At 45.9% G+C, this 13,742-nt stretch overlaps 1 protein-coding gene across 11 annotated transcripts in view; it reads left to right on the top strand.

Annotated features, from left to right (window-relative positions):
* The window catches only part of HIVEP2 (HIVEP zinc finger 2), a 136,040-nt gene that overhangs the window by 44,120 nt on the left and 78,178 nt on the right, over positions 1–13,742 (top strand). For 2 of the 11 annotated variants that reach the window (XM_035538424.2, XM_050709706.1), the window contains exon 1: positions 5,686–5,807. The exons of 5 other annotated variants lie outside the window; for them this stretch is intronic. The gene's annotated coding sequence lies outside the window, so the exon portion shown is untranslated. Of the gene's footprint in view, positions 1–4,739; positions 4,837–5,676; positions 5,808–6,183; positions 6,832–13,742 lie in introns of those variants that run through there. 4 more of the 11 variants (XM_050709704.1, XM_050709703.1, XM_050709705.1 and 1 more) reach the window with 4 other exon arrangements.

Here is a 13,742-nt window from a genome sequence, read left to right as displayed (position 1 = left end):
TGCTCTCCCCCCTTCCTTTCTGCAGCAGCTGTCATTGCTCTTCTGCTTGTCTGGGTCAGCCCAACTGGCCAAAAAGTGGTAGGTGGTCAAACAGGGTTTTGAGAGCTGTGAAATACCCATGTCACTTGGGAGCTCATGTACCTTAAGGTGAATTGTGTGCAGAGAGGAGTGCGCATCCAGCTCTTTGGAAGCCTGGGGAACAGTGGCTGAAGCCGGAGGTGGCCGGAGCCTGGGAGCTCCTCTTCAGCCCCAGCCTCTGCTGGCCCCCCAAAGCCTCCGAGCTCCTCTGCATGGCGGGGAGCACCTCACCTCTCACATTCCGAGTGCAAAAATGTAAGGAGAAATTTTCTACACAGGAGCACCTAAGAGCTTCCCTGTTTCTGCGTAGGTTTTCTAAGATCATTAGTGCATAGGAAAACGCTGACCACCCAGTAGGTCAGGCTGTCCTTTCGATAGCTGAGGCAATGCTCAGGTAATTGAGATGCCTCTGATTGCCCATGAAAATTTGCTGATGTTTACACTGCTGTCAGGTACTGAAGTCACTCCATAACATTGATTGTGGGATCTTGCAATGGATTTAAAAATTGATCAATATCTCAGCACAAAGTGGGAATTTTCCACTTTTTTTTTCCCTGCGGTTATGAAAATGCTTAAATAGCTGTATAGTACAGTAAATGTTAAACATTAAAGAATGGCTTTGTGTGTACTGATAAGAGAAGATTGGTGGAGAAGGAAGTAACTTGAGTTTGGCTGGTATAGCTGATAAGGTTATGGTGGAAATCAAAGTGGGGGATGATCATAGTCTTAAAGCCGTCTTTGAAGGATGGGTTTGAGTCAGCAAGAAGAGATAATGAGGAGGACTTCTCCCTAAATTAAAAAAGAGGGGTAGATGATTCTACGCAAAAAGCTGCACAACTGATGCAAAAAGTCAGCCAAATAGAGAGAGAAGGAAATCAACAGAACATGAAGTACTCTCTGAAAACACATAGAAATGGAGAGGTTTTTACTACTGTGCTGTAGCAGAGATCAATTAAACTGTGGCAAATGGTTGTGCAAAATGTTTGCTGAAGGGAAATCATCATTCTCTTTGGATTCCATGAAGGAGCACTGGCGCTCTGCCTGTGGTGATTTGTTGTCACCCAGCCCCGGTGCTCATGGCTGGCACTCAGTGAGGTTGTCTAGGGCAGATTATTTATTTAATTAGGAATGGCCACAGTTGCACCGAGAGACTGGCAGCTCCGCAGCAGGAAGTCTTTTAGAGGATAAGTCCAGTTGCGCGCAGATAGGCTGCTTGTTCATGCTATAAATAATTAAAATCACAAATAAGTGTATGTTGGCATTTTTGTATAAGCTTATTAACAGCAACTAATAATATCAAATGTGGTTTATGTACTACCATGCACCATAGTCCTCTAATTTCTTGATTAACTAGCCCAGAGACCTGCTTGGCAAGCTAAGAAATTGGGTTGTTGCTAACTGAACTTTTGAACTGTTCTTAACAAAAGGACACGTCAGTGAGGGAAGAGTCAAATTTATGAGTGTGTGAGCATGAGCAATCCAGAAAATTTCATTCCAATAAGAGCAAAGAGAAATCCCCCTCTTTTTAGGCCAAATAGGCAAGGTCATGCTGCTCCTTAGTTAAACATATTCCAAAGGTGACAATGAGCGCTGGTGGTTTGAGGGAGTCCCAGGAAGAAAGGAATTTGAATGTGACTTACGAGAGGCACCATCATTTGAGACAAAATCTCTGGAAAGTCTCTTCAAGATTTTATGTCATCTGCTGTGGTGTTTTTTTTTCTTTTTTTTTTCTTTTCTTTTTTTTTTTTTAAAGAAGAAGGCAAAGCCATGTGATTTAGCGGTCATGTTTTTACCAATAAATTTGACTTTTTAAAATAATGCATTCTGGGTTTGATCCATGTCTTCTTTCCCTAATTATCGAGTAATAAGAAAAATTATTGCAAGAGGAAAAGAAGTAACCTCTTTTAGAGGAAAACATTCATGATTTTCAGTTAGGGGATTGGTACTAGATGGTTTTAAGGTCCCTTCCAACCCGAACACCTGTGATTCTACAATAAGCCGAGCTTTGGCTTGCTCCTTCACATGCAGTAGTAGGGATGTTCCCCTCACCTCCCCCGACCTTCTGCAGGCACCAGGTGCCAGGCTGAAGCTGTCATGTACAGCATCCAAGGCACTCCGTGGCTCCTTGGAGTGCACACTGGGGTCATTATGGTGAAGGACAGGGGTAATTCCTCTGCTGCCCTTTTCCACTCCCTGCTTTCTGTAGCCCGGGCCAGTCTGTGTTTCCCATTCCAGATGGAGGTACAAACGGTATCCACTCGGAATTGGGTTTTTATTGTCAGCACCTGTGAACAATCAAAGCTGGTTTGTGCAGATTTGAAATGAAACTTCAGTCTGAAATGGATGTGATTTCAGAACAGTTTTTTTGCAGTCATTGTCATTATAAGAATGAATTATAAGAAATAAAAGGCTTTATGGTAACTCCTAGATGTGACTCTAGTAACTGTGCACAAGAATAAACCCATCGTGTTTTGACAGTTAAAGTTATTTGGTCCCTTAAAGCCTAGTGGCATACATACGGTGTGAGCAGACTCCTGAGACTCCTGCAGTTGTATTATTTTTCATCACCGTATTCTAAAAATTCATTTTAAGAATTTTGGTGAAGAACGGATCTCAAGAGTATTTTTAGTTAATATCTTGGAATAGAAAAGTACATTTTCCTCAGCTTACGGTCACTCAGCTGTGAATGAGCTAGTTATTGAACAGACCAACTGAATATGGAGAAATGAAGAACCCTCCGATCCTTTTGTTGCAGCCCCATAAAAGGCTTGCTATCAAGTGCTAGTTTCAAAATCGCTTCCAGGTGTGTAGGAAACAACTTCCTTAGTCTGATGGTTTGATGTGCTTTGCAACTTTGGCATAAAAACTGTTATTTACTGCTAATGATGCTACCAAATGGAACCAGCTTAGACTGCTACATAGGAGGTGATAACTTGAAATTTAATTGTAAATATACTTACTTCCCCAAAATAGAAATGTTGATTTTCATATTAAATATCTCAAACTCACCTCCCTCCACCACCTCTCTACCCATTATTACCTGTCTTAGATTTCTTTGGGGGTGTTTGCATGCAAAGGAAATACCAGATTCATACTTTCAAGCAGAAAAAAATATCTATCTGTAGCCTCAGAAGTCTCTACTTCTATAATATTTTAACTTTTCAATTATAATCAATATTACCTGTTTTTCCAATGCTAGCATTAGGGGAAAAGCCTTAAAGAGGTTGATGTGCAGGTAAAATGAGAGTAGCATAACTATTTTTATGTTTCTGACATCAGTGTCCTGGTTTGTCTAATGTTGTATGCCACAGTGAGTAAATGCTCCATGCTGTGCTGTCCTCAGTGAGCCAAACATCTATTCCAGGACTGCCCCTTGCTTCAAAACTTGTAGAAACTGTATAAAAACCATTTGCTTATTTGGGGCGTTGTCTTACTGCCTGCTTGGAAATCTGCTAGTCTCTCTATTTTTAATAAACAAGATGCCTACGCCCCATGAATGTGTGCTCCTAATAGAATGCGCTGGAGTCAGTAAGAGGATTCATCTGCCTGCTGCTTCAAATACTTCAAAAAACCATCAGGCAGCGTTGCTACACCAGGGAACCTCTGTGTTTGCTTATGTAGTCGGGCACATTCAGTTATCATCACGCTTCCTCTTCTGTCCTTTACCTTTCTGCTTTTCTGTTTCCCTGCACTGAAAAGCAATGCATTTTCACCACTGGGAACACTGAGAGCTGTTCCTGCCAGACCCTCACTGTTCCGCATCTCCTTCTACCCCCCCGGCAGCACCTTCACCGCCCGTCTATCACGTCCCCACGCTCATACCTATTCTGCACGAAGTTTCCTGGGTGCCTTTGTGTTGCAGGAAAACAGGCTTTTGAAAACTCGGTTGACTTCCAGAGGCAGTTGCACAAACCAGCCTTGTGCTAGGTCTACTGTACAGGAACTGACAGAACTGACAGCTGTTGGGGAGGGAAAAAAAAGTAAACCATGCCAAAAATTCCACTTTCCAAAGGGAGTAGGATGCCTGTTGTACAAGAACAAAGGGGTTTACCGTTCCTTGTTCACACAGCCCCTTGGAGGTTGGGGCTGTGTCCACTCAATGAGTGCTGAGCCATCCCGCGGTATCCTCTGGGGCACAGCCCATCTGTGGGGCAGCCGCCAGAAGCGCCTGGGGGCTCCCCAGCTGTTTGGGGCAGGGAGCAGGGAGGGAGCCGCAAGCTGTGGCTTTGCTTTTCTCCACGGGGCTGCGGGCAGCCGCTGTGTGGGTGCCAGTCCCACGGCTCAGACCCCAGCCCCCAGGCACTTGGGCAGCATGGGCTGCCAGTGAGCGTCTGCGTGGGAGAAACGTGAGGGCTCTCTGCAAGGCGGTTGGGCTAAAAATAATGCTCGGTGTTATTTTTAATAACGTTGTCGTGGATGAAGACAGCAAGGTGGGAGTTAGTAGCCTGGGACATTTCTTCCTCCCGCTTTACAGGATAAACACTGTAAATCCTGGAGTGTTTGTTTGGCTAGGTAATGCTTTCCAAAAGTATGTCAATGAAGTAGGCATCAGAGTCATAAAATACTTTCCTATATTTAGCTTATAAATATGCAATAGAAAGTCATTAACTTTCAGACTCCCAAGCACCAAAAGCGCTTCTGAAAAGGGACTTGGATGTTGGCATGAGGCGATTTAAAAATACGGATTTTAGTGCTGCCAGGATTGCACGGTCAGTGCTGTGCTGTCGGCGGCGTTCAGGAGGCTCAGCCCCATCCGAGGTCAGTTCGGTTACTGCGAGGGCATGATCCTGAAACTGTCGAAGGGGGCAGGATTACTGTGGGATTAGCACTTGATTGGTTAATTTGGAGGATTATGCTTTTAACGAGATATTGATACCAAAAACCCTGTTACAGAGACCTGTGGAATAATTTAGGCTAGAAGGGGTCTTGGGGGGGGATATCTTTCTGGCCCCTGCCCAAGGCAGGTGCGTGGTTTTGCATGTTGCTAACTCACCTGTACGTGATTGTGACTTATGCAAGAAAGGTGAATTATTCAGATGAATTATTCTGATCTTTTTCGAATAGAAGAGGCAAGTGAAACCCGGAGTATTTCACAAAGGCAGAGATGAAGCTCGTGCTCGAGTGCCGCCAGGCATCGCTTGTATGGGCGCCTTCATTGAAAGCAAGCGTGGCTCGGGGGTAGCGCAAGGGGCTGAGCACTCGCGAATTCATTTACGCCGCCGTGTTCCTGGCGGGGTGACACCCCGAGGGGTCGGTAAGCGCGCGGAAGGAGTTGGTGAGCGGCGAAAGCAGAGGCTGCCCGGCGCTTTATAGGCAGTGGTTCTGTTTAGGCTTAATCCCCGTAATGCCGTGTTAAAATTTACAAAACAGCTTGTAATTGCGGGAGCTGATTTAAACCAGCTATTTGTGGTTACGTCTGCCGAGGAAACTTAAACTTCAGCGTTCCCCAGCCATCTAATGGCAGCGAATCGACTGCGGGTCTCTTGCAAGAATATCTAAATGTAGGCTGTTGAATAATCCCTTTGGGGGCCCTGTAACTATTTTCGTGCCTGGATATGCGTCATCAGTGGGTATTTTCTCTGGTGACTAGCTTACATCAGTAGGTCTCCTACCATCCACTCCATCAGCGAGTGCCTGATGATTGATGGGAGTCGCGGCCGCCGCCGGGCTTTTAGCCGTGACCTGGCGCCGCGGACAGCGGGGATCTCCGGGAGGCCCGGGCAGCGCAGGTACCGCCGGGGCCGGGGCCGGGGCCGGGGCCGGGGCCGGGGCCGGGGCCGAAACGGAGCCGCGGGGACGGCGGCGGCGGTGCGGGGCCGCCGGGGATGCTCCCGCCGGGGGCGCGCGTCTCGGCGGGGGGAGCGCGGGCGCGACGCCGGGGACGCGCCCGGCACGGCTCGGCCCGGCCCGGCTCTGCCCCCGGGGCGGCAGGACGCGGGGCATCCCCTTCTCCTCCTCCGGCCCGCGGTCTGAGGAGGGGAAGGGGGCTGAGGGACCGGCGCCAGGTGGCTGGGAGAGGTCCCCCCGTGAGGTGCCGGGCGCCCTGCGGCAGCCCCGGGGCCGGGCACCGTGTCATCTCGTCTTCTTTTTCTCCTGTTCTTCCAGTCTCTTCCGGGCTTAGTGCTTTTGGTACAGCTGTGATGGGAAGGACAAGGTCAGCTCTTTGTGAACTCTAGCTCAGAAGTCTCTCCGCTCCTTCTCCTGGCAACCGGGGAACGAAATGACAGATGTGGATGCTCTCGGTGTGGCCGATGGTTAAAAAAAGTCCTTACTGCTGTTTATCGCACGGCAGTGTTTGGCTGAGGGAGGATAGTGGCCGGATCAGAATTCCTCCTCACCACTTCTTCCTGTTGGCAGGTGGCCCTCTCCGCAGAGCCTGCGGTTTCAAAGCCTCGCGCTGCTCGTACGCGTTTCGGTGCCCACCGTTGCTTTTCACCCAGGTGATGACGCGGTGCGTCTCGTGCGGGATGATGAGACTTGAAAACTTTCGGAGGGAAGAGGGGAGCTTCATTGTAACTCGCCTGCCTGTCTCCTCCTCCCCATGCACTACCCCAGCGGTCGCAGTTAATGAATGAAACCAGACTTCCTGTACGAGCTGCTTAACCAAAGTCTGCGTGTTTGTTGACACAGTGCTTATGTAAAGCTGCCTTCAAGAGCAATGTATGTGCTGCTGTGGCACGGATGCCCTCGCTCCGTGGGATGCAGGTTACCTACATACCTTTCCATACCCTGCAGACAGATGCCCGATGCAACGTAAGAGCTGGGTCTGAATCAAATTTCCTGATCTGCTCTCCAGCTAGTCGAGCGTTGGTTAAGAGCTGTGTCCGACAGAAGTTGTAGGAAGAGAAGTGGCGACTAAAAAGGAGCTTGGAAAATCAAGGGAGAGGAGGGAATTAAGAGGTTTTCATTGAATTGCCGTTTACAAGTATACCCTCCCATTGTTTCTATATAATATTTTTTACTGTCGCTTCAGTAACACTTTGTTATTTGTTACAAACTGGTTATATAATTCAAAGTCTGTAAAAGCTTCAGTGCAAAAAGCTTGATGAGTCTGGACTCATTTGCGCTGCAATTTGTTGACTTTTCCTGAGGTACTGTGCTTAGAAAAAGTAAAGCTTGAGAACCAGTTGATGTTGCTGTGCGTATGATTTGCCACAGCTTTCTATTCTATTTCTGTTCTATTCACATCATTATGGCCAGCTACACATCAGCATCTTTTGGCTAATATTGGCTGCCTTTCCACCCCTTTTATGGGGATTATATGTTAAGGTAATGATAATATTGTTGGGTAGCTTTTATTTACAGTGTTTGTGCAACAGCTCAGCGTCACCAGGTTTCTAGATAGACTCTGCAGGCCTTCAGACTAGTTCAGACTGAGTGATAGTTTGCTGGGAAAAAGCGTTTGCAGGTTGCCCATTGGTTCCTGGTGCTTGGCACTGGGGCTGCGTGCACGGCTGAGGGATGAAGTCCAAGTGGATGTGTGCCAGCGTTTGTTGGTGCCTCCCTGTGTGCCGGGACGGGGATGTCACGCCGGGGACAAACAGCAATTGAGGTGCTCACCCGGTGGTGAGCTCATGCCAGGTGGATGCCCAGGTCCACACGCCCACGCCCTGTTGACTTAGGTGAGTAAATGCAGGCACGGAGTTCTGCTTGCACAGCCTTAATTGGGGAGTGATGACTGCGGTGGCAAAAGCCTTGTTTTTCCGGAAGAGCCTTCGTCTGTTCAGTAGCCGCCTTTCAGATCTTGTTGGTCACCCTGGACAATGGCTAGCCAGATATTTCATCTGGGGTGTTAAAATAACTAGGTGTCATGAGCAGGGAGCAGCGCAGGTTCAGTGGAAGTCCAGACATCCACTGCTGGATCTCCCAGTAACTCTGTAGTAGGCCTCTCTCTTCCCTGGTGAAGTGTGTTGGGGTTTCAGCATGCATACAGTTCCCAACAGGCACGGGGTTGCAATTACCTTACTTTGGAGGTGAAAATGGCAACTGAACCCGATGAGGTAGTATCAGGGGCTCCATGCTGAAATTTTCTGAATGCACCAGCCAAAGTAAAAGATGCAGTGCAACACATTTCTCTCCTGCCAGCGACATCCGTGACTGCATGCTCCGTACTGCTGCTGTGCTGTCTGATATTTGGGGAGGGTCATACCACACCAGCAGTGAATCAATATTTTTATCGTCTTGTGTTCTTTGGACTTTTAGTGCCTAAATGCTCTTGACAGCAAAGGCGCACCCTGGGATGGGAAGAATCGCAAAGCTAATAGGAAGCTCCCTTGTGACAGCAGTATTTTGCGTGAGGAATGACTGTACGGAGCAGGCGGTGCTGCACGGGCATTAGCAAAAACATTGCCGCTTGAGAGATGTTGCTGCAGTGAGCTGGCTGTAAGTTGTAAAAATACTCTGAAATACGAGGCAAGGTAGTGATTTCACTGCTTCGGGGAACATAGTGTCTTTGCATTCTGTTAGGTCAAATCATCTTATTATGGTCATAAATACTTGGCCTCTCAAGAGGGTCTTTCTGTTTCCGTAAAGCCCCATTGACATCATTGGGCCAATTCCTAGATAGGAGGAAACTCCAGTTTTGGTCCACTTCGGTGGGGAGGGGCTTGGATAGTTTCATTGGTTTGTTTGGGTTTTGTTTCTTGATTTTTCAGGTGTCATGGAGGAAGTATGGGTTAGCCATTGTCTCATTTAGACATTATTCTGACTGCAGGGAAAATTAAGGGGTTACTCATAACCATTGTTGTTGTTTGTAGTAAGCGGAGTAATAAAGAGCCAAGAGGAAGAAAAGAAGTGCAGTGAAATTGTACAAGGAAAATCCTGCGTAAAGAAAAATTGGAAAAGTGAAAAAAGAAATAATTGGTATTTCATTTTTGTGGTATTTCATTTTTTAAAATCCAATTGATAAGGTTAATGAAGAGCTCTCCTTTTTTTTTTTTTTTTTTTTTTTTAATGATACGGTCTGTACAAAACCATGAACGAATGGAATGAAAGGACTCAGATAACACTTCAATGCGCACTTGGTCCACGAGGGCACTGGTCCTGAAACCTCTGCCCATCTGCTTTGTCCTTCCTCCTGCAAGCGGCCAGTGACTTTCATAAGACTGTTTGGGATCCAGTACCAGGCTGTCAGTAGCTTAACAGCTTGGTGAATGTTGCCCTGGAGTATGATTAGTTTGGAAGAAATACAACCATTGGTTTGGACGTGGGGAAGAGGAAGGAATGAAGATGTTGCAAGTGAAGTCTCCGTGCTGTGGCGGGCGGAAAGGCACCTCCTTCATGTTGGCAGCCTGGCAGCAAGTCCTGTGAACTGTGGCGAAGTCTTTTCTTTGTCTCCTGCTCTGCTTCCCGTGTATACACAGCGCAGTAACTCCTGCATGGATTTTTGCTCTTGGCAGTATTTCTCTTCAGTGCCACAAAGTGAGCATTTTTAATGCAGGACCTCACATAGCTCTGCAAGTTGTGTGCTGCCAGTGACTCAGCCCATCTGGTAGCAGCCTGCACAGCTCCTACCAGGCGCCGCTCCTCAGATGCAAAGCCACACGTGAAGCCTGAGATAGCAGCGGGCTAGGGACAGGGTTACTGCGGGTAAAGAGGTCCTGTTCCCAAAGGGGTGGTGAGGGAAGAAGCTCCCTCCCTCCCAGCCCTGGTTGAAATCTTCCCCAGGTGCATCCTGGCCCTCCACAGGGAGATCAGGTTGGCTTGGAAATGAGGTGTAAAAACAGAGAGAAAGAAATGCCCCACACTGACATCCTCTGGAGCCTTGATAAAGTCAGGACACCTGTCAGCACAGGAGTACTTAAAAAATATCATTGATGGTAGGGACTTACATGGTACTGCAAGTCACTAGTAACATGAGTGTGGCACAGGCACTAATTCAGGAGTTTACCAAGTGTCTGGAGTTTCATGTCTTGACTTTGTCCCTTTGCAGACTGACTGTTAGCATTCAGGAGTTTTCCGGAAACTTGTCTTGCCTTTCTTCTCAAGCACAACTGCCAATTGCTACCCTGCAGGTTAGAAATAATAGCGACCAAGTTAAAAAATGAAATTCCTTTTCAGGTAGTCATTTTGTTTTCACATACTTACTCCATCGTCCTCAAAGTTGCTCTCTGCGCAGTTTTCCTTTTTCTATACTTACTTATGCTTTTAGCCGGTGAAGTGAATGTACATGTCTGAAGAGATGTTGTAGGTCTATGTGCTGCTTTGTGACTGTGTTTGTTGAAGGACAGGGGAGACAGAAATCAGCCTGTGAGGTCCTGACACTTGCTGTCCTTTTCCTGAGAGATACGATGTCAACCTGCAGCATGAAAACCCCTTGCCCCCTCCAGGGACTTCAGTATCCATATACAAAGGCCAGGCAGAAATCCTTAGGTGGAAGTCTGTAACTTGGGAATGAGAAAGAAATGGGGTTATGGCAACGTGGAGACACATGACCAATGTGCAGGGAGAAGTAAGAGTAACCAAATTATTGTAGTGTAACCAAATCATAGAACATTACATAAAGGGTTGAAGATCTCCATTCTTCATAAAGCTCAGGTCATGTGCTGATGAAATGCACCCTTTCTTTCAATGGGGACACTTGTTTTTTTCATAGTCTTGATTCTTGACCAAGAACTAACTTCTCGTTCCACTGGAAATTTGCTTCTGGTTACTGAGGGAGCTGGGATGCTAAATCAGAAGATCAGTTGCTCGTTCTAGTTTAACGTTTTCTACCTTGATTGATTGCTATTGAGTTAGATATAATGTTAAAGGCATGACCACCTAAAAGAGTATAACAGTCTCAAAGAGGTATAAAGGAGTGAAAAGGTGCAAACAAGTAAAAGGAGTATTAGCTCAAATGCTGGGAAAAAAATCATTATGTTGAAGGCCAGTTCTCCTGATGGAAAGCAGAAGAACTGATGAGCTGGAGTAACTCAAAAGTGACCTGGACAAAACACTGTAAAATATGCCACATAGATTTTTCTTATTTGGGTATGAGATGATCTAATAGACTTTGTACATTTCCTTTGTGATCTAATTTCTGGGGTTCTATGATCACTTTTTGAAAAGGTCATTCTATTGCCTGTCTCGTTGCAAACCCTCTTCCTGAAATTTTTTGGCACTTTTCACCAAAAAGGAAGACATTTACAGGAATGCAACATGGTACTATTTTGAAGAACCCAAACAGATTTTTCCTGGCCCTTTCTTGCTGTTGTTCCAGGGTAAAATTCCCATAATTCTTGATGGGAGTTTTTTATTAAAATTTTATGGCTGTGTATACTCACTAGCTACTCTTCCAAGGCCTGAGAGATATCCATGATCTACTCCCACAGTTGCCCTTTTCCAGTTCTTTAAAGCTACACTTGGGCTTTACAGGAAATAATAATCATGCCTACCATACTGTAACTAAGTATTCAGACACATGAATCTTTTTCTTGACTTCCTATAAAACTGTCATTCGTAGCTTTATTTTGTTCTGGTTTGACCATAATATAAACAAGAGTTTATTAAAGCGTTAGTTTTCAGTTGCAGTTCTTTCTTGAGAATGCAAGGTCTCACAAAAATAGTATTGAAACTGCAGGTCAAAAACATGTATTAACAGAAAAATGAATAATGAGTCTGTTTTCATATGGATTTTTTAAAAAGTACAGCTTGTAGTTGAACTAAATGTACCATTTCTTCCACTGCAGCCAGGAAGCCCTCATAGACTTTTGACAGCGTCGCCAAAAAATTAATGCTTCAGCTGTTTAAAAGATATCAAAAGCTTGTTTGACAATTGTAATCTTTTCCAGGAATTTCCTTTCCCATTTTCCCTCCCTATAAAAATTGATAACAAGATGCTTGTATGGTAGAAATGGAAAGTCCGAGGTATGCCATGAAGCATTGTGCATTGCTTCCAGCCTTGCTGGATGAGGCACAAGATCTCCAGGGCTGGTAGGAAGACGTGGGCACTCCATTGTTTGAGTAGAATTTGCTCCCAGGATTATCTGCTTGCCAAGACGGTGCAGATATTTTAGTATTTTCTAAGCCATTTCTGAGTTTTTATGTAACGTGGCAATAAACAGCAGAGCTGTTGGAGGTGGCTGGGTAGGAACTCAAAGCGGTGACAGAGAAAAGGCGAGGATGAAGGAAGTGAAGAAATCACCGCATGTGTCAACGTCAGTTGACATGGCAGGACCGATGGCAAGGGAGAGCAGCCCCGGCCCAGCTTCTCCTGAATTCCTGTCCTCTGTTTCACATGCAGCAAGGTGTGACAAACTGAAATGAGGCACAGCTTGAACTTTTGTTCTGAAGCGTATCAGAAAAGCACTGAAACGCAGAGTCAAAGGTCAGAACTGTTCCCTTTTCTCTAGCAAATTCCCAAGGCAGCTGTTGATACTACTCTGTCTTTTAAGGCTAACCTTGAATAGTATTTGTTGGCACACAACATGAAATAAATAGTATTACCATGGCTGTTCTTCTCAGATGATGGAATGGAGATTCCACGTTGAGAAGAGTAAGGCAGTCGGGGAGGTTGCCAATAAAAAAGCCACTGTGTTTGCGGAGGGTGCCTGTGCATTCAGCAAATGCCAATTAGAGAAATGTCACTTTATGGGTATGACGGGTTATTACTGCACAAACACATGTACAATTACACAGTGGGTCAAAAGGGCAGCTAACCTCGCCTCACAGCTATTATTTTAAAGCAAACACAACTATCAGGCACACAAATATCAGGGATTGCAGAAGGGGAGCAGTAAAGTAATGAGTGTTTGGAACTGCATGCTAACGAGAAAAAAAGTGCATGTAACAAGCGCTGGTGCTGTGGGAGGTATTTTTCTCCATGTCTGCACTACATGGATTGAAATGTCACCCTTACATACTGGAGAAGCAAGCGCTTCCTTCTGTCACTTAAATAAAGTCAATGCACTGTTGTGTTGTTCTGGAACTTGGAAATGGGAAGAGAATATCTATACTTTTTTTCAGTTACCCGCTTTTATACCAAAATGTTTGTGTTCTGTGTGCCTTTGTAAACTAGTGTGTGTTTTTCCTTCTGTTGTGTTACAAACATCTTCATGGATATCCCCTTCTCTCAGCTGTGATGTAGCGCTCCAGTTGACTTCAATAAAGGGCGGTCCTGCAAGTAATGCAGTGCAAGACAGGGCCATGGGTGCTCCTTACTTGCACTCTAGGTCTCTAGGTATTTTACTTTATTTTTTTTTTAACCTTCATTTTGTGTGTTTTGCCTGATACTTCATAGAGTCAAGTCTAAAGAGGCGGAAGGCTCTGTGGATGCTGTGGCTAACATGGGTGTGTGTAGGATGGCCGTGCTATATGTGGATTTCTGAATTTTGCTCTAAGGCTATCAGGATTGTCTTCCCTTTTAATATGGTCTCAATCAGTGCTTTCGCTGGCTTCTCTCTGGGTCACAAGAAAGAGCACACTTCAGCAGGAATTGCATTATAGCCGGTGGCCTGAATCTTTGCTCTCACTTGACCTCGTACTTCTAGGAAGCTCAGCTGGCAAATGCAGCCCAGACTGTCATGGTAACACCCTCTGTGGTGTGTGGGCTGCTGGTTAGGTTGTCCTGCTTCCATATATGCCGAGGTATTTTCACTGACACGCTCTTTTCACAGGTTTGAAGTCACTCTGGCTTTCAAGGAGCGGCCTTCCCTAAAGTGGAAATGCGGCCCTAGCCCAAGGAC

This window comes from Cygnus atratus, chromosome 3 (assembly GCF_013377495.2).
Source record: "Cygnus atratus isolate AKBS03 ecotype Queensland, Australia chromosome 3, CAtr_DNAZoo_HiC_assembly, whole genome shotgun sequence".
Lineage (NCBI taxonomy): Eukaryota > Metazoa > Chordata > Aves > Anseriformes > Anatidae > Cygnus > Cygnus atratus.
This window is presented reverse-complemented; position numbering and strand designations above follow the sequence as displayed.